The sequence below is a fragment of the Belonocnema kinseyi genome, chromosome 3, assembly GCF_010883055.1.
Source record: "Belonocnema kinseyi isolate 2016_QV_RU_SX_M_011 chromosome 3, B_treatae_v1, whole genome shotgun sequence".
NCBI classification, from domain to species: Eukaryota; Metazoa; Arthropoda; class Insecta; order Hymenoptera; family Cynipidae; genus Belonocnema; species Belonocnema kinseyi.
The window spans coordinates 161,947,866-161,965,985 of record NC_046659.1 but is presented as its reverse complement, the minus strand read 5'-3'; the positions used below and the strand labels follow the sequence as shown (position 1 = coordinate 161,965,985).

Genomic DNA, 18,120 nt, shown 5'->3' with positions numbered 1-18,120 from the left:
GCGTATATCAATAAAATTCAAATAAAGACTGATCGCATGATAGATAGCCCCCACAGTGCCCCCCACATTGTACGGCACCAAACGCCCAAGCCACCTTAAGCTACGAGAAAATGGAGGTGGAATTTGTTTTTTGTTTGTTTGTTTGTTTTTCGCTCGAGAACCACGTTTTCTCAACTTTGGACGGTTAGAAAAAAATCTAGTGTTCAACTTCAAAAAATGATGGATATTGAATTTTTCCCCATTGAGTCGATGAGATGATACGAAGAAGATTTGATTAAAAAATATTAGGTTCCAAGAAATTGGAGGTGAAATTTTGTTTCGCTGAAGGGGCCATTTGTCACCTGTTTTTAGGAATTTTCCACCTTGTTCTCCTATTTTGGGGTTTCTCATCATTTGTCACCTTTTTTCAATTGAACAAGTAACATTTTATTCAAAATTACAACTTGCACACCAAATACAGTTTTTATTACACTTTCCTAATCGACGAATCTTGAACCAAATGATCGAATTTTTAAACTTAGGAGGTTTAACTTCATTCAGGAATAGTTGCATTTTCAAACATATTTTGTAATTTTTAATTTAAAAATATGAAATTTTACAAGACAGTTTAATTTTGAGGCAAGGAAGACGAATTTTCAACTAAAAATATGACTTCTCTAACAAATGAGGATTTTTACACCAAAATGATGGATTTTCTATCCAGACATACAAGTGTTCAATAAATCATTTGAAATTTTGATAAAAAAAGATTACTTTTTAAGAAAATAGTTGAATTTTCAGTGAAGTAGTAGAATTCCTAATCAAGACATGAATTTTTAGCCAAAAGGTGATTTTCTTGAGCAAATAGTTGAATTTGCCACCCAAAAAAACGATTTTTCAAGTAAAAGAGAAATTTCAATCCAAAAAGGATGAATTTTCGATAAAAAAAGATGTCTTTTTAACAAGATAGTTGAATTTAGATTAATTCTGGAACAGAAATATGATACTTTTTTGTTTTTCATCAAAAGAACTAACTTTCACTCAAAAAAGATAAATTTTGAACCAAATAATAGATTTTTGGAACCAAGAAATTAATTTTAAACGAAAAAAGTTGACTTTTTAAGAAACTAGTGGAATTTTCAATAGAATAATTAACTTCCTTACATATAAGGTGAATTTATAACAACTAAAAAAAAAGATTTTCCACCAAAAGATCAATTTTCAACCAAAAAATATTAATTCTCTACAAAAGTATAATTTTTTCACCAAAAACGATGACTTTTTCAAAAAAATCGTTGAATTTTCACAAAAAGTATGTTTTTTTAATTAAAAGAGATTATTTCTTAAACAAAAATACAATAATAGACTTTTAAAATAAAATCAATTACTTTTCAATTAAAAAAAATAAATTTTCAATTTAAAAAATATGAATTTTTTACAAAAGTATACATTTTTGATAAAAAACGATGAATTTTTCAAAACAATCGTTGAATTTTCAGAAAAGTATGTTTTTTAATTCAAAGAGATTATTTCTTTAACAAAAATACAATATAAGACTTTTTAAATAAAAAGAATTAATTTTCAACCAAAAAAGATGAATTTTCTACCAAACAATATAAATATTCGACCCAAAACGATTACTTTTTGACAAAAGATATTAATTTTCAAAAAAATAATTAAATCTTTATCTGAATAGTAGAATTTGTAACCAAAAAGTAGAATTTTGAACCAATAAAATGATTCATTAAAAATCCCACTCCTTGGTTGAAAGTTGAACGAATTTGTTCAAATTTCATTTTTTTTTCGTTAAAGATTCATAATTTTAGTAGTAAGTTCGATTTTTGGTTAGAAAATAAAATTAACAATTCTGTTCGTTGTAAACATGTTTTTGTTTACTGCAAATTCAAATATTGTGTTAAAAAAGTCAACTGAATAATTGTAAATAAACTTTTTTGTTGTTCTTTCATGTTTTCGTTTTCAAAATTAAATTGCTTTATAGAGAATTAGGCTTTTTGGCTTGAAAATTCAACAAACTTTTTTTTGTTTTTAATTAAAATTTTGTTCTGGAAATATCAACTATAATACTTTTTGATAAACATGAATATTTTTTGTTGAAAATTTAACAATTTCGTTAACATTATTTTTCATTCTTGATTGAAAAATTTTTCTTGGTAGAAAATTCATTTTTTGGTAGAAACTTCATCTCTTTTTGAGTTTTTGGTTAAAAATGCAACTTCTTAGTTGAAGATTTATCTATTTCAGTTGAGGATTAGACTATTTTATTGAAAATTACAAAATTTGCTGTAAAATTCAACTATTTGGTACAAACTTGAATTTTTTTGTGAAAAATTCGTTTTTATTGCTTTTTTATTAATTTAAAATTAATTTTTCTTCATAGAAATTCATCTACTTAATTTTTTTGTTAAAAATTGAAACATTGTTTTATCACCTATTTTCCACCTATTTTAGAAAAAATGTCACCCATTGACCTTCTTTGACGACAATTGGTACTGTGATTGCTGTTATTTAAAAAAAAATTAAGCATTCACTTTCTAGCTATTAAATTGATGAATCGATACAACAAAATATTGTCAGGTTGCGAGAAAATGGAGTTGTAAAATTGGTTTTGTTTTGTTCGAGGAGCACGTTTTCTCAACTCTGAACGGTGATAAAAAAATCCAATTTTGAACTTTAAAAAAGTAAACGTTTACTTCCCATAAATATACAGCAGTTAAGTCCTCATGACATACTTAGAAAGTATATAAAAAATGAGACATTAAAATGTACACTCAAAAGTCGAGTGGTCGATCTGTCGATATGATTATAATATTTATAGTCTCAAGAAATGTTATATTAAGATAAATGAGAATACTTTGTATATTCTAAAATGATTTGATGAAACAAATCAATCCTTTCTTCGACCGTTGATATTTATTGATTTCAAATCGTAGATTTCAGATTTTTTATGTCTTACGGTCCAATCGTGAATCGAAAAATTAAATATGAGTCAAAAAAACATGTTCTTCGAAACTCAGATATTTATTTAATAGAAAAAACTCCTTTCAAAACTTCCTGACGTTTCAGTACACATGCGTACCTTTTTCAAAGGTTCTTAAACCTGAGTTGATAGTAGTTTAAATAGTCAAACAGATCAATTATCATTCAAATAAAAAAAGGAACATTTGAGTCAATAGTTTAAAGAAATTAATTAAAATTTAGTCATTTTTTTTTTGAAGTCTCAAAAAAATTTTTGAGACTTCAATCGATTACCCTACATTTTTTAAAATTGTACGAGAAAAACAAAATTGGCGTAGGTTAGGACGGACTTTGAACCTTTGAAAAAGGTACGCATGTGTACTGAAACGTCAGGAAGTTTTGAAAGGAGTTTTTTCTATTAAATAAATATCTGAGTTTCGAAGAACATGTTTTTTTGACTCATATTTAATTTTTCGATTTACGATTGGACCGTAAGACATAAAGAATTTGAAATCTACGATTTGAAATCAATACTTTGTATATTTGCATGATGTAATTATTAATTTTATTATAAATTCTTGGTAAATTAATCTGAAGTCAGCATATGAATAGCTTAAAAAACTACGATCCAAAGAAAAAAGACAAAAAGAAATAGTCAATGATTTGCACAACATTTTGTTAATAAAAATTCATTATATTTACAATATTTGAACAGCAATAAGTTATGTTAGCGTCTTCCACCAGAAATTTGTTCTTTTAGAAACAAATAATTAATATTCTAGAAGATTCAAAATTTGGAACAATTTTTTGTTACGGTATTGTAGAGTTTTTTTTATAGAAAAGTGGTATTTGTACACTAAAAAAATCATTGCATTTCAAGGAAGATAACAACTTGTTTCTGAAGGGAAAAAATGTCCCCTTTCCTCAGAAAAGATCCTCTTTTCTCAAACTGATTGAACCGATTAAAATAGGCGTTTCCGGGTGAAAATGAGCGTCTAAACTCGAGTCTCGAGTCTAGAGTCTAGAGTCTAGAGTCTAGAGTCTAGAGGCGGGATTTTTCAAGGGTGGTCGGATATTTTTATCAAATGGCCAATGCGTGGGGTTTTTGGCCCACGTGTTAAGTGTCGTCTCGCTCAACGTAACCGAGTTTGATAACCTGCCGAGGTCAGTGACAGTAAAGTCGCTCTCTTTCTGCAATTAAACTTTTCGCGCAGAGACTAAAAAGACCCTTCCAGCTAAATTTCACAAACACTTTCTGCATGTCATATGACATACACACAGTCCCTTTCTAAAAAAAAAATAACGAATACAATAAAATAATGATCTTGAATCACGTCGCGTGCGGGATCTAGAAAGTTGAATTTAGATTCTATTCTTAATTCGAAGCAAGCTGCACCTTTCAGTTTCAGCGACATTGGAACATGAAAAAGCAAACTTTTTAACCTCTCAGTATGGACGCGGCTTCATTTTTGCACTCACATCGATCTAAGGTTTAACGGACCGTTGCAGACCTTCATATCTAATTAGATAAGTAAAGCTGCTTTTGTCATCTAACTTATTCAAGTGTAAGAGGGACATTGGAATAAGAAATTAATACATTTTATCAAGTTTTATTATTGATAATCTTTGGCATCAAGGCAGGGGAGGGGAGGGGAGGGAGCCACATATCAGAAACATGGAGCCATTTGATAGACCGGATCTCCGTGCGTCCATATGTCCATACTACTTTGTCACTTTTTTCTCAAATGAGGATTAATCGAGACGTAAAATTGGTCTCGGACGGCCGCGTTTCGTACTCTGGGGTAGCTGCATCAAACTCAATTTTGCTCGTGTCTGACTTTTTGCGCTTTAAGTATCTTGAAACAAATTAAAAGAGAAATATAAAATTGTGACGCTACCGTGAATGTGCGGTTTCGCGGACCGCGTTTGAAATTTCAATTGATACTATACTGCTCAACAATAAATTACACGCAGAACCACACGTCCATCTACCTCGGCGAAAGCACTCCCAAAACTAAAGCTATTAATAACGACGGCTTCGAGAAAGACCATTTGGGGGGATCCACATATCAGAAGCACGGTGCGGTGCTGCGGTCTGCAAGACCGCACGTTCATACTTAAAGATTGAGGGATCATAATTATAAGATATATATATTTTTTTGACTGCTTATCCGATAATAATAAATTTAAGAAAAGCGGTGAAGACCATTTGTTATTATTTTTTAAGGGAACTTTGCCGAGGTTCTTGTGGATTTGAAATCGCGAATCTTAATTGATTTAGGTGCAAATTTTTATTCAATGCATTTCCTGTGTTCACTGAATTCAAATTTCTGGAAAATCGTCAACTAAGTTTACTTATTACAGGGTGGCCAAGGTGGCCACTGTTCCAGAAATTTTGTTTCATTTTTAATAAAAAACCTTATAATAGCACATCATAAAATGCTTCTGATTGTCAAAAATATCTGAAATTATTTACCGAGTTATAAATGCCAATATATTAAATTTTTTTTATAGAATCTTTCCCCCTTTTTCAAGAATTCCTTTTTTCCCTCTGTTTTCAAAAGACATCCCCTTTTTCTCGTATTCCGCGTCAATTCGAACTGAATTAATAGAACCCAATAAGAAAATTCAAATATTTTTCGTTGAAATTTAATTCTTTTTGATGAAAAATTATACAGTTTTCTTGAAAATTGAACTATTTTGATAAAAATTCAACTCCTTTTTTAAAGAACCCTCTTTTAAAGAACTTTTTTTTCCTTGTTTACAAGAATCTGCACTTTATTCTCGTTTCATCGATTAAATGCGACCTGAATCAATAGAACCCACTAAGAAAATTCAACTATTTTTGGATAAAATTTCATTCTTTTTCGTTGAAAAGTTTGCTATTATATTTTTTGGTTCAGAAATAATCATCTTTTTCGATTTAAAATTCGACTATTCAGTTCAAAATTTAATCTTTATTTAACTTTTTTTTTTTGTAATACTTGTCTTTTTGGATACAAATGGTCAACCTTTTGAATTGAAAATTTATACTTTAGGGCAGATAAGTAACTTTATTTGTTTGAAAATTCAGCAATTTTGTTGAAAAGTCATCTTTTTTCTTGTATCTAAGAATATTTGTTTTACTATTTTCCTGAAAAATTTCTTTATTTTTTATAATCCCTTTATTAAAAAAATTATACATTTACTCAAAAATTTGTCTCGTGTTAAAAACTCAATTATTTTCTTTTGTTTGAAAATTCGAAGATTTGGTCGAACATTCAAATTTTTGTTTAAAAATTACATCTTTTTTGCTTTAAATTTGAACTATTTGGTTGTAAATGCAACGTTTGCTTCATAATGAAGTATTTTTTGTGAAAAATTCATTTTTCTTGGTTGAAAATTTATTTGAATTTTCAACTTGAAAAGTCAACTATTTTGCTTTAAAATGAGTTTAATATTTTTTCTTTGAATATTCATTAATTTGGTGGAAAATTCAACTTTTTTCTTCAAAAATCAAAAAGGTGTTGAAAATTGGACTATTTTCGTAGAAAACTCAACTTTCTTGGTTGAAAATTACATTCTTGGTTGAAAATGATCTCTCTCTAGTTTAAGGATAAACTGTTTTCTCAAGCATTCAAATTTTAAGGGTGAAAACTCAACTATCTTGTTGAAAATTGATCTCTTTTGGCAGGAATTGCATTTTTTTAAATTCATCTTTTTATGTTCAAAATTCAACTAGTTTCTTGAAAATGCGACTCTTGCTTTAAAGTTATGCTATTTGGCCGCAAAATGTAAATTCAACTCTTTGGTCTAAAATTCACTATTTGTTTAAAAATACATTTTTTTCGAATTTAAAACTCAACTGTTTTCTGTAACGTTCGACATTTTAGCCTACAAACTCATCTCTTTTGGTGAAAATTAATTTCTTTAAGTAGAAAATATATCTTCTTTGGTTACCAGTTGAACTGTTTTGTTGAAAATGCAATCAATTCCGACTTGAAATCGTTCAAGTGTAAAGCTTTTCGTATTAAACTCATTATGGTATCTATATTAGGTTTATCTAAAAGAATTTATTCGTGAAAAACCACTCTATTTCTCCTGTTTTGAGTGGTAGCATTTTTTGATGTGGTATTTCCTATTCTTTGAGTTGAGCTTATTTTGTTGTATTGTGTGTAAGTGCTTGTTTATTGAGAATAGAGTAATTAAGCTCGAGACCGTAGAAAAAAAGTTTATTGTTCCCAAAGTATCGACGTCAAAGTATACTGAAACAAAATTGAATGACTCATGGTTAGTTGATGTTGAGCAATACGAATATTGAAAGCGATTTAATTGTTTTTTACTTTTTAAATTGATCAAGAGGACGAGCATAGCTGAAGTTGAAAATGAGTTAATCATAAAATGACCCGAAATAAAATTGAGTTTCTAGTTTTCTTTTTCTGTAAGAGAATGGGGCGAAAGTCAGAAAGACATTAGCATCTAAAGTGTTTCATATGAAATTAAATTTCACTTGTATATTGTTATAATATACGTTTCATGCATATATAGGAGTACAATTGGCCGCGGGGTTAACCGTTACATGTGTTTGGGTCAGGGCGTGTACCACAGTTAATTCCAGAACAATCAGCTGTTTTATAATAATTATACATACTGCTACTCGAAGCAGCTAGATATGTAACAGAGCTGGTAATCTCAGAACATTCTTTTAACTGATTCTTTAAGTTGTGCTAACCTTTCGTGAAAATTACTCTGCGGAAATGTACCGTTCAATTACATATACTACGTGCTTCGAGATAAATCATGACTCGATCGAAAAGTCATACTTTCATTGTGTCTTCAGGAAAAAGAAAAAAAGAATCAAGTTAGCATTTAATTACGAAAATATTTCTCGAAATACGAACAATTCGATATTTTTTTTATGCACGGGCTGGAGCAAAATGGATGTGTCCTTAAATGTCTGAAGCCGTTATTTGCCATAATCATAAATTTCGGTTTCATATTTCAGTTGAAAATTTGCTGTGCCACTGAATAACATCCCAATTTTAAAATATATGTGCATAGATAGATACTGAATTTTAACAATCAGGTTGCAATTTTATAGTTAAATATAAAATATGTTCACCCTGAAGAACCTAGATATATGTTACTGGTAACCATTTTTCTCCGTTTACAAGAAAATTTGTTCGTCTCAAGAAGCTACAGACGCATACTTGATTACAGAAAAGGAAGTTTCTTTATTCTAATACATATTCTTGAGACAAGACAAATTTTCTTTTAATCGTCCGTATTCTATTCAGACCAACAAAAATATTTTCTTGAGCCAATGCTATTTTTTGTTGGTCATCATTGCCAATGCATATCATTATGCATGCACACAAATGGAAATGTGTAGTTCAAACAGATACATACTGAACAATCAAATTAACAAAACTGACATATTTCTGAAAGAAGTAATTTTTGTTTTTTAAGTGGCCAACTGTATCCCCGGTTCATGGATTTTCATATCTTATCATATCATATAGATATGTGTGACTTATTAGTGAGTGTCAAGTATCATACAAAATTGAAAGTTCATGTGGAATTTGTTGGTTGAATGAGAAAGACAGAGAAATATTATCAGATGGCCATCCCTATTTAAAAATTTTTATCAATATCATTTGTTGATTTTCGACGATATTTGTAGCCAGGACAAATTTCGCTAGTTTAGCTATACATTATTTGTGTATGTTGTAGCTTTATTTGTCAGGGATTTAGGGGAAAAAATTGGTTAACCCTTTGCGGCATGGTGGGAATACCGTATTCTCACCTCTTTTCAAATCATTTTTTGCGATTTCAGAGTAGTTTTTGTTGGATTTTACACAGGTTTTTTTTTTTTTCAATTTCATGCTCGCAGGATGATAAAAAATTGAAATTTATGTGCGAAGGTTCTAAAATTCTTCAAGAATTTGTTAATACTTATAAACAAAGATGAAAAAAGTCTTTTTTGTTGAAAAAATTCATTATTCAAAAATTTTCCATTATATCCTTATGAAAATGGGTACATAAGGGTTTTTGGGGTCGCTGACTACGAATCTGGACTCAGATTTTGAAAATTCGAAATAGCGGATCCAACATGGCTGCCGAAATTGGGAATATTTTTGGATTTTATCTGAAAATTGGTATACAGGGGTTTTTGGGGCCAGTGATCACGAATAAGAACTCAGATTTTGAAAATTCAAAATGGCAGATTCAATATGGCGCCCGAAACTTGGAATATTTTTGGATTTTTTTTCTGAAAATTGGTATACAGATACTTTGGAGTCACTGATCACGAATCTGAATTTAGATTTTGAAAATTAATACTAATATGGCGACCTTTTACCTAAAATAACCAGTTTCATAGTTGCATAACAGTAGCAGTTGATTCAACTTCAATTTTTTAAATACTTTTCATCTTTTATAATTTTTTAAAAATTTGTTCACATTGCTAATTTTATAATTATTATTTTGAATTTTCAAAATCTGAGTGCGGATTCGTAATTGGCGACCCCAAAAACCCCTGTATACCAATTCTCAACAAAAAAAAAATCCAAAAATATTCCAAATTTAGGTCGCCATATTGGATCCACCATTTTGAATTTTCCAAATTTGAGTTCAGATTCGTGATAAGTGATCCCAAAACCCCCGTATACAAATTTTCAGAAAAAATAAAAAAATATGCCAAATGTCAGCCGCCATATTGGATCCGCCATTTTGAATTTTCAAAATTTTTAGTTCAGATTTGTAATCAACGACCCCAAAAACCCCTATGTACTATACCAATTTTCATGAAAACTCGTTTCCCTGAAAAATGTATGCCAGAAAGGGCTAAAGCTAGGAAATTTCTATAAAAGGCATTCCATTTGTAAAAGATTCTATATCAAAAAGTTACAAGATTAAATTTTGTTTTTTAAAGAGGAAAATGAAAAATTGCTCAGTACAACTTCACAAAATTTGATAACAAGTTCACCTTTTGGGATTAACATTAATTTTTTTGGGTTAAAAATTTAACTATATTGGTAGAAAATTACCTTTTTGTTCCAGAATTTATATTTTAGGATTAAAAATTCTACTATTTTTTGGAAAAGTCTCCTTTTTTGTTTAAAAATTTATCCTCATTGGTTGAGGATTCAACTTTTCTTAAATATTCGTCTTTTTGGATTGAAAATCAACTTTCTGTTGAAAATTCATACTTTGGGGTTAAAAATATAAGTAAAATTGTCTTTGGTTGAAAATTCAACTACTTCTTAAAAAAATTGGTGGAAAAATAATTTTTTTAGAAAACAAATTATTTTCATGTGAGTAAAACTATTCCAGTTGAAGATTGATAATTTTCGTTGAAAATTGATCACTGAATCAAAATTGTTCTTTTTTCCTGTTAGCAATTTTTTAAAAATGGAAATTAACTATTCAAGTTGTAGATTCATCATATTAGTTGAAACTTTATCGCTTCGGTTTAAAATGTAACTATTTTGGTATTAATTGATGTTTTTCTAGTTAAAAATTAATTGTTTGAATTCGAAATGTAACTTTTCCATTTTTTACTTGGTTTGAAATTTCCTCTTTTTTGAATAAAAATGCAACTGTTTCACTGAAATTTCAAGAATTTATCTTTTTTAAGATCAAAATTCAACTATTTGTATAAAAATTCGTGTGTTTTTTTTTAATTTGGACAGGAAGTTCGTCCTTTTGGATTGGAATATGATCTTTCTTTTTGTTAAAAATTCAACTGTCTCTTAAGAATTAAATTCTTATTTTGAAAAGAAACTTAAGTTGAAATTTTGGTTAAAAATTCAACTCTTTTGTTGAAAATTTAATTTCCTTTTTGACATTTGAACTATTTTGAAAAAAGTTATTTTTTTGGTTGAAAATTCATCCTTCTGGATTGAAATATACTTTTTTTTGATCCCATCAAATAAATAAAAGCGAAATTTCTAAATTTTGTTCTGAAATTGTTTCATTCCGTTTCTAAAAAATGTTATGTTACGAACGTTAGAAGATTAAAATGCTGACCACCCTGCTCAGGAATGTGACCGATTATCAATACTAATAATAAATATTCTGTTAGAACCATTGGCGTTCCGCTCTAGCAATATAATTGGGCGCATTATTGCTCCGTCTCAGGTAGGGGCCAGTCTCTCTTTTGAATATATTTAATCGCGATCGCGCTGTGGGCCTCTTACCCAGATTTCCATCTTCCGGATGTAGCTCATGGCCCAGATCTTCTTGGCAATAAAATAATCTAATTAGGCGAGAATGATTAATTATTATCATCCAATTTGCTGATATGATGACTGAACGTCGATACATACTCCTACGCTACTCTTATTATACTTATCGAGAAGCAAAAAGAAAAAAAAAGAAAGAAAAAAAAATTGAGCAACTTGATGCTTGCAAACATCCATGCAGACATCCTTCTTCCACAGTTGATAGTCGCGAATGAACTGAGGCTGAAAATACGAAAGTAGATAATACTGGATATTGTGTAGTGTAGGTTTCTGACGAAATAACGACCTTTCTTTCAAGTACTGCTGCATGCCTCGTTTCGTTTCTCTAAACATGTTCGCCGATCTTTGTGTCTTATACAATAACGGGAAATCACGATCTAAATTAAAGAAAGTAGCAAAGTGTTTCATCCGACAGAGCATTTTCAAGATTCTTACATCAAATTTTGATTTTCAGGGCTAGGGAGAGCACTGCAGAGGGATTGAATATTTAGGGTGATTTGTGATGCTGGGGATAACTGGAAAAGGGCGATTGTTCAATTTGGGTAACTTTTGAGCCAGGTAGAGCTAGAAAAGGGGTGAATTTCCACTAAGGGTGACTTTTGAAGCTGAGGTTATAAAACCACTCAGACAAAACATTGTCTTGAAACAAAAGCATCATTCTCTTGCCTGTTTTGTTTTGAAATACTTGAATATCTTTTTCACGCAAAGAATATTTTGCAGAAAAATTAAAAAGGAAATTTCATTAGAAAAATGAAATATGATTTTCACACCAGAGGACTTCACGCTGAGAGACGCTTTAGTGCTAAATTCCCTGTATTAAGCAGATTCTGTGTCGAAAAGTTCATATCAATCAAATTATTTTAATTGGAGTAAGAAGTCGCTTTTTTGCCCAAGAGTGTTGTGGAGTATTTTGTTGAAAATTTGCATTTTCTTGCTGAAAATCAGCCTGTTTTTGTTAAGGATTCAAATATTTAGTTGAAAATCCAACTATTTGGTTACAAATGAAATCATTTGAAAAATTATCTGTTTGGTAGAAAACAATTTTTTTTTTAAATTATGTTTTCCGGTTGAAAACTCGATTGGTTTAAAGAACATTGGATCTTTTAGCTTTAAAATTTCACAATTTAACTATTTATTTAAAAATTCACTTTTTGTTGAAAAATAATATTTTCAGGTGCGAAATTCATGTATTTTGTTAAAAATTAATCTTTTTGATAGAACATTAATCTTTTTGGAAAATAAGATGTATATTTGCAGATTACTATTTTGAACCTGAAATGTATAAAAAAAATTCCCATTTTTTGTGTAATATGACCGAATCAGATGTATAATAACTAGGAGATGGTCTTTTTGGTTGAAAACTCAATTTTTTGCGTGAAAGTTAAACTACTTTTTTAAAAATGAATTGCTTTTTAACATTCACCTCATTGATTGAATGTATGTTTTTTGTTTAAAATTAATATTTTTCAATAGAAAATTAATCCTTCTTGAACATCCATCTTTTTGTTTAAAGATTCAGTTATTTGGTTATTAATTTGTGTTTCTAGTTGAATTCAGCATTAAACCTACATTAATTGCATTTAAAAGTATTTCTTCCCAGAATAGACGTGAAAACCGTGTTTAGCCAACGGCTGCGTTAGTGGCTGGATTTAGTGTTAAACACCCACTATTGTACATGCTCTGCTTTGAAAAGCTCATATCAAGGTTTAGTAATGTAAAAGAGATTAATTAAATTCTTTTAATTGGACTTTGAAGAAGTTTTGTTCGTCCAAGACCCCTTCTAGAATCAAGTTTTAATTATTTTAATCTAATAGGTTGATGAGGCTGATAGTCTGTTGATTGTCGATGATGATGATCAAGATTCAAGTTGAGGAAGAATGCGAAAAAGAAAAAAGAGTGTTTTTGGAAGCAATCGTTATTACACGATCGGTCGATGGACAAGTCATTAAGGACAAACGAGGACCGCCATTAAATCGCCGGGTATTATTGGCACGCGGGTGGAATAAACGGACGTCTTTTATTAGCCACTCGCAGCAGACTCGGTTCTCCTCGATGTCCGCGAATCCACTAGGACTAGGATGACTAACTGCCCGATGCTCTGGCTTTACGCCAACACCCCCCTCCCTCTCTGCCTGTCTCTCTCTCTCTCTCTCTCTCTCTCTCTCTCTCTCTCTCTCTCTCTCTATGTATGTGTTCCAATGATAGGTGTTTCAACTTTTCACCAAGTCTTCCTTCCTGCTTAGCAACCTTGGACATTCGTGCAGCACCTTCACCATCAGACAGGTATTCCCGCATTCCAAAGTCGAGGAGTGAAGGTGCATGGCTCAGAGTCTTGCATTTTACATTGCACTCACTGCAAGCGCAGTGCTCTTACTATACTTGTTTGTACCTAGAGAGTACTGCCGCTTGGTTCTGTGAGTTGAGATCCCAGAATCCAAAGACCTAAGCCTAAGATGATAGTTAGTAAGTCGTGTGTGTGTGTTTGTATGTATAAGAGCTTCAGAGAGTTGGCTCTTGAGGCTTAAGATAAGAGATGAGATGGTCTTGTACTAGGTACTTTTCGATTAATAAAGAATCCAAGATTTTTCTTTGTAACTTATTCTTTGCTGATGAGAGATTTAATTTTAACATCTTGGAGGGTTGTGATGAATTCGTGCAGGTCACACTGCGTTCTCTTATAACGGTAGTTTGTAAAAATATTGATTTAGGAATTTTGTCTTGCTATGTATTAAATTCAAATCTAATCCTTGTACTAAAGTGTGCGTACGTGTATGTGAAGGTTTCATGTTGCGTGCAGACTTATTGCACAGTTACTTGGAGTGTCCCGCATTGGAATTTCGTCCACTTCGCCGTTCTCCACAGCAAGCGATCATTATCATCAATATGTTAGAGTGAATGTACCTATCTTTCATTGAGTTGCTTTTCATTGCAATTTTTTTCTTTTTTTCAGTTTTAGCGAGAAATGTGAGTAGAAATGTTGCACGCAAGTAGCATTTGGTGACGCCACTAACCGCTGACCTACTGTGTCTAATGAGTTTTGCTATGTATAACGTAACAGAATTTAGATATGAGGAGCAAGTATATTAGTGTAGAGCTGAGTCGAAAGGAGGGGTTGAGGGTGTCGAGGTTATGTGTATGTACGATTGACTTGTTTGAGTTTGAGAGAAAGTAAATTTCCCATTCAACTTGCCTCTCTCCTTCTGCGTTCTTCCCTCGATCACCGCTTTTCCAGTCTATTTTAGTTTTCCTTACTTCTGCAAAGCTGTTACGCGCAAAGTTGTGCAATTTGGTGCTCTCATTGAAGAATATTCACGCAGAAGAGTATAAAGGTACTAAATTTGGCTAAATATAGAATAGCGTGACTGATAATGCTTCACATTTTAATTTTAATTTACAACTCGAATTCAGGCTTATAATTCAGCTAATCAAATCACCTGATATGGGTCAGACAATTTTTAGGTCAAACTGAAGGATATGTGTAGATAGTAAGAGAGTTTGGACCAACTCCTGCATCGATGTCGCAAGCTTTCTACATTAATCGCGTTATGATGCCCCTCTGCTTAATTACAAACATATCAAAGGTTCGTATCTCTGCAGTCATCGCCTTTCAACGTGTCTCTCGTGAACTTTACCCTTTGCCATATTTGATTATAATGAGATCTTGGTTAATTATATGTCTTCAAATCTATACGTCATTTTGCTTTTACTGCTTGGTACGCCGACCCGCAGAATCATGCAACAGTGTTATCAGAGCATATTTGTTAATTGCCAAATTTTTTGTGTATTAGAAGTTACATGCATTGAATCACATATAGAGATTAGAGAATCAGAGTGTGTTGGTAACGATCTAAGTCTCTTTCGATCTATGCTCAGATGCTCATAAGACGTTTCATTGCTTAGATCGTATCAACTTATATTTGGACAGAGGGAGAGCTGGACAGAGAGGTTTGACACTTATTTTTAGGGCCAAGGGGAGCTGGACAGGGGATTTGACACTTACATATGGTTTTTCGGCCTCGGGACGGTTGAAGGTCACATTGAGAGATTTCATTTTTCGAAATAAGGAGAAGCTGGACAGAAGGGGTGGTAAACTTGGGTAATTTGTGACGCTGGGGATAACTGGAAAAGAATGATTTTTCAATTTGGGTCTCTTGTGCAGTTATAGATATAGAGTATACTGGAAAAAGGCGATTTGACACTTATTGCTAAGGCCGGGTAGATCTGGACGGAGGGATTTTACACTGAGAGATGATTTTTGGGGTTGGGCAAGGGATTACACTTTGGCGTGTTTTTTTTTTAGAATAGGGAGGGCTAAACAATGGATTGTAAACTTAGGGATGATTTTGAGATTGGATAGGGCTGGGCAGGGGGGTTGTAAACTTAGGATATTTTTTTAGGGCTCGGGAGAACTCTACAGGGGGATTGGACACTTAGGGTAACTTGTGAGCCTGGAGAAGCTGGAAAAAGCCGATCTTAAACTTGACTGACTATTGTGGCTGGGAAAAGCTGGAAAAGGAGAGCTTACACTTATTTTTTTAGGAAGGGTAGTTCTGGACAATGTGGTTTCAAAGTTTAAAGTGACTTTTGGGCCGGGGGAGAACAGGACAGGAGGATTGTACACTTAGGGATGATTTTTTAGACTAGGGGAGAGCTGGAGAAGTAGATTTGACCCTTACAGGTGATTTTTGGACGTGAAGAAAGCTGGATTGGGGGTGATTCTTGGAAATTAAATATTGAACACTCATTCATCATTTTGACGAATTAAAAAGTAGATATGTAGGGAGGGTTTTATTCCTATATCCCTACTTTAGCGGCATCAAGACCATTCCACACCCTAATTATTTTGGGTTTGTGCTAAGTTTCTGAAATGCTCTTTATGACGTGATCAAATTATCATCCGTAATTTTTATTGAAATGATAAATCACCTTCAATTTATGGACGAAAAATTCGGTTAACATAAATGCACAATGTAATTTGATGACGTCATCAAGAATATTCTAGAAATTTTGCACGGGCACGAACCACTTGATTCTTAAGCTGCGGAACCACTGGAACGGTTTTGATGTTGGTAAGTGACAAATCTAGAATTACAAACCGCCCTGTCTATCTACTTTGATATGAAATAATTATTGTCAGGGAACAAAATTAAACTCTTCTTTCTTCTAACGAGGAAGAGGAAGAGTTAGTGGTGGCTCTCTTGACATGTGGATTGTGGGTGTTTCCCAATGATTATGTATGTATATGTAGATCTAGAAGGCGAAGGCGCGACTCGCTTCCGCAGAGGTGTGTGACATGCGAGTCTATTTCGAATGTCAAGAAGAAAACATTAAAATTAGCGTGATGCAGCAAGAGGAGGAGAGGTGTCTGACCGAAAGAGCGCGAGGTAAATGACCGCAAGAGAGTAGTAGTAAGGCTTTTCGCGTGGGGTCGAGGCAAAAAGAAATTCATTGGTGTAGGTTATAATAACTCTCGAAAGACAGCACGTGACTGATTGCCCCTGAATTCTCGTCCGTGGAATCTCGCGGCGTAACATACGCCTCGTTATGCAAGGAGAACTCCTCCAGGCAATGAGCCACTTGCAGCATCTGCTCCAAACCTACAAGATTGCAGCATCTTGCATCGGAATTTTTGCGTCCTGAGCATATCAGCTATACTGCTAATTCAAACATATACTATACATATATTATGATTATTATATTTATTCAAGAGGTAGTTATTAATGAAACTAGGCTGTTTCATTTAAGGCTCGTAGTACTGTGACATATCGTATTGTATATTATGCTTTTTTTTTAACACCACGCTATAACCTGCTGCTGCAACTGACTTTATTGAAAGAACACGCATTTGTCTGGACATTTGGTCAGGAGAGAGGAAAACTGCAGAAAGCCATCTCCGAGTTTAGCCGGTTTTCCGACTAGCTCAGAGAAAAATTTGTCTTGAAAAAAAGCCATCGTCCTCTTGTCTGTTTTTTTTAACGACGTGAATATATATTTTACACAAACAGAATTATTTGCCGGCAAGATAGCTGAAGTTAGTCGCAAAAGGAAAATTTTGGTTACAAAATGATTCCTGTTGTGACAAATAAAAATCGTCTCAACCTTAAATTTAAGAAGATCGTCGAGCTTGCGCAATTAATTTCATCTTTGAGAGCATGTGATACTTCGTCATGTGGTCAATCGGGTACAGTTCCCCCTGCTTTTTTCCACAACAATGAAAATTTTTTAAAACAGAATTCGGATCGTTTTTCACCTCTCTGTTATTCCGATAATGTAGGTCTCTGTCGTACCGTTGCAGACGGTAGTACTCAAGAATATTTATTGTAGGAAAAAAGCCGAGGGAACCTAACACTGATGAAATCGATACTAATTCCTCAGCGCAACACAAATTAATCCAATTCAGCAAAATTAAAATTTTTCGAAATAACACACAAAAAAAGTGTGCGGAACGTTCGTTAGCATGTTCGCTATAATGTCCCAAACTTTTAAGACAAATTATTTATTATTCTAGGAAAAAAGCCGGGGGAACCTAAAACTGGTAAAATCGATAATTTTTTAAGTATCACATGCCCCTAAGATTAGTTAAACGTATGAAAGAAAAAACCTTGTTTTAAATCGCAGACGGTTACCCTTGCGAGTTCTGTCCGCACTCTAAATGGCTTAGCGTCCGCTACTCTATTCGAATCGAGACACAACGCGCGGATAATGCTGTCGGTAAAGAGATACATATGACAATTATTGATAATAAACTTTTTTGCATAAACCAGATCTGTGGTTATAATCATTCCGTTTCATCAGTCAATAGCACAGTGGGATAAAACTGGTTTTTGTGCAAATCTAGAAATGAGCTGGAATGTTTCTAATGAAAAAAAGAGCGTAACGGGTCCTAAAACTAACAAAGTTTTCGCTCGTTGCCGACTTACCAATCATCGCAGAACATTCT

At 32.5% G+C, this 18,120-nt stretch overlaps 1 protein-coding gene across 1 annotated transcript in view; it reads left to right on the top strand.

Moving 5' to 3' along the window:
* Positions 1-18,120, top strand: part of LOC117169390 (tRNA dimethylallyltransferase) — a 170,368-nt gene that overhangs the window by 52,963 nt on the left and 99,285 nt on the right. The window lies entirely within an intron of this gene.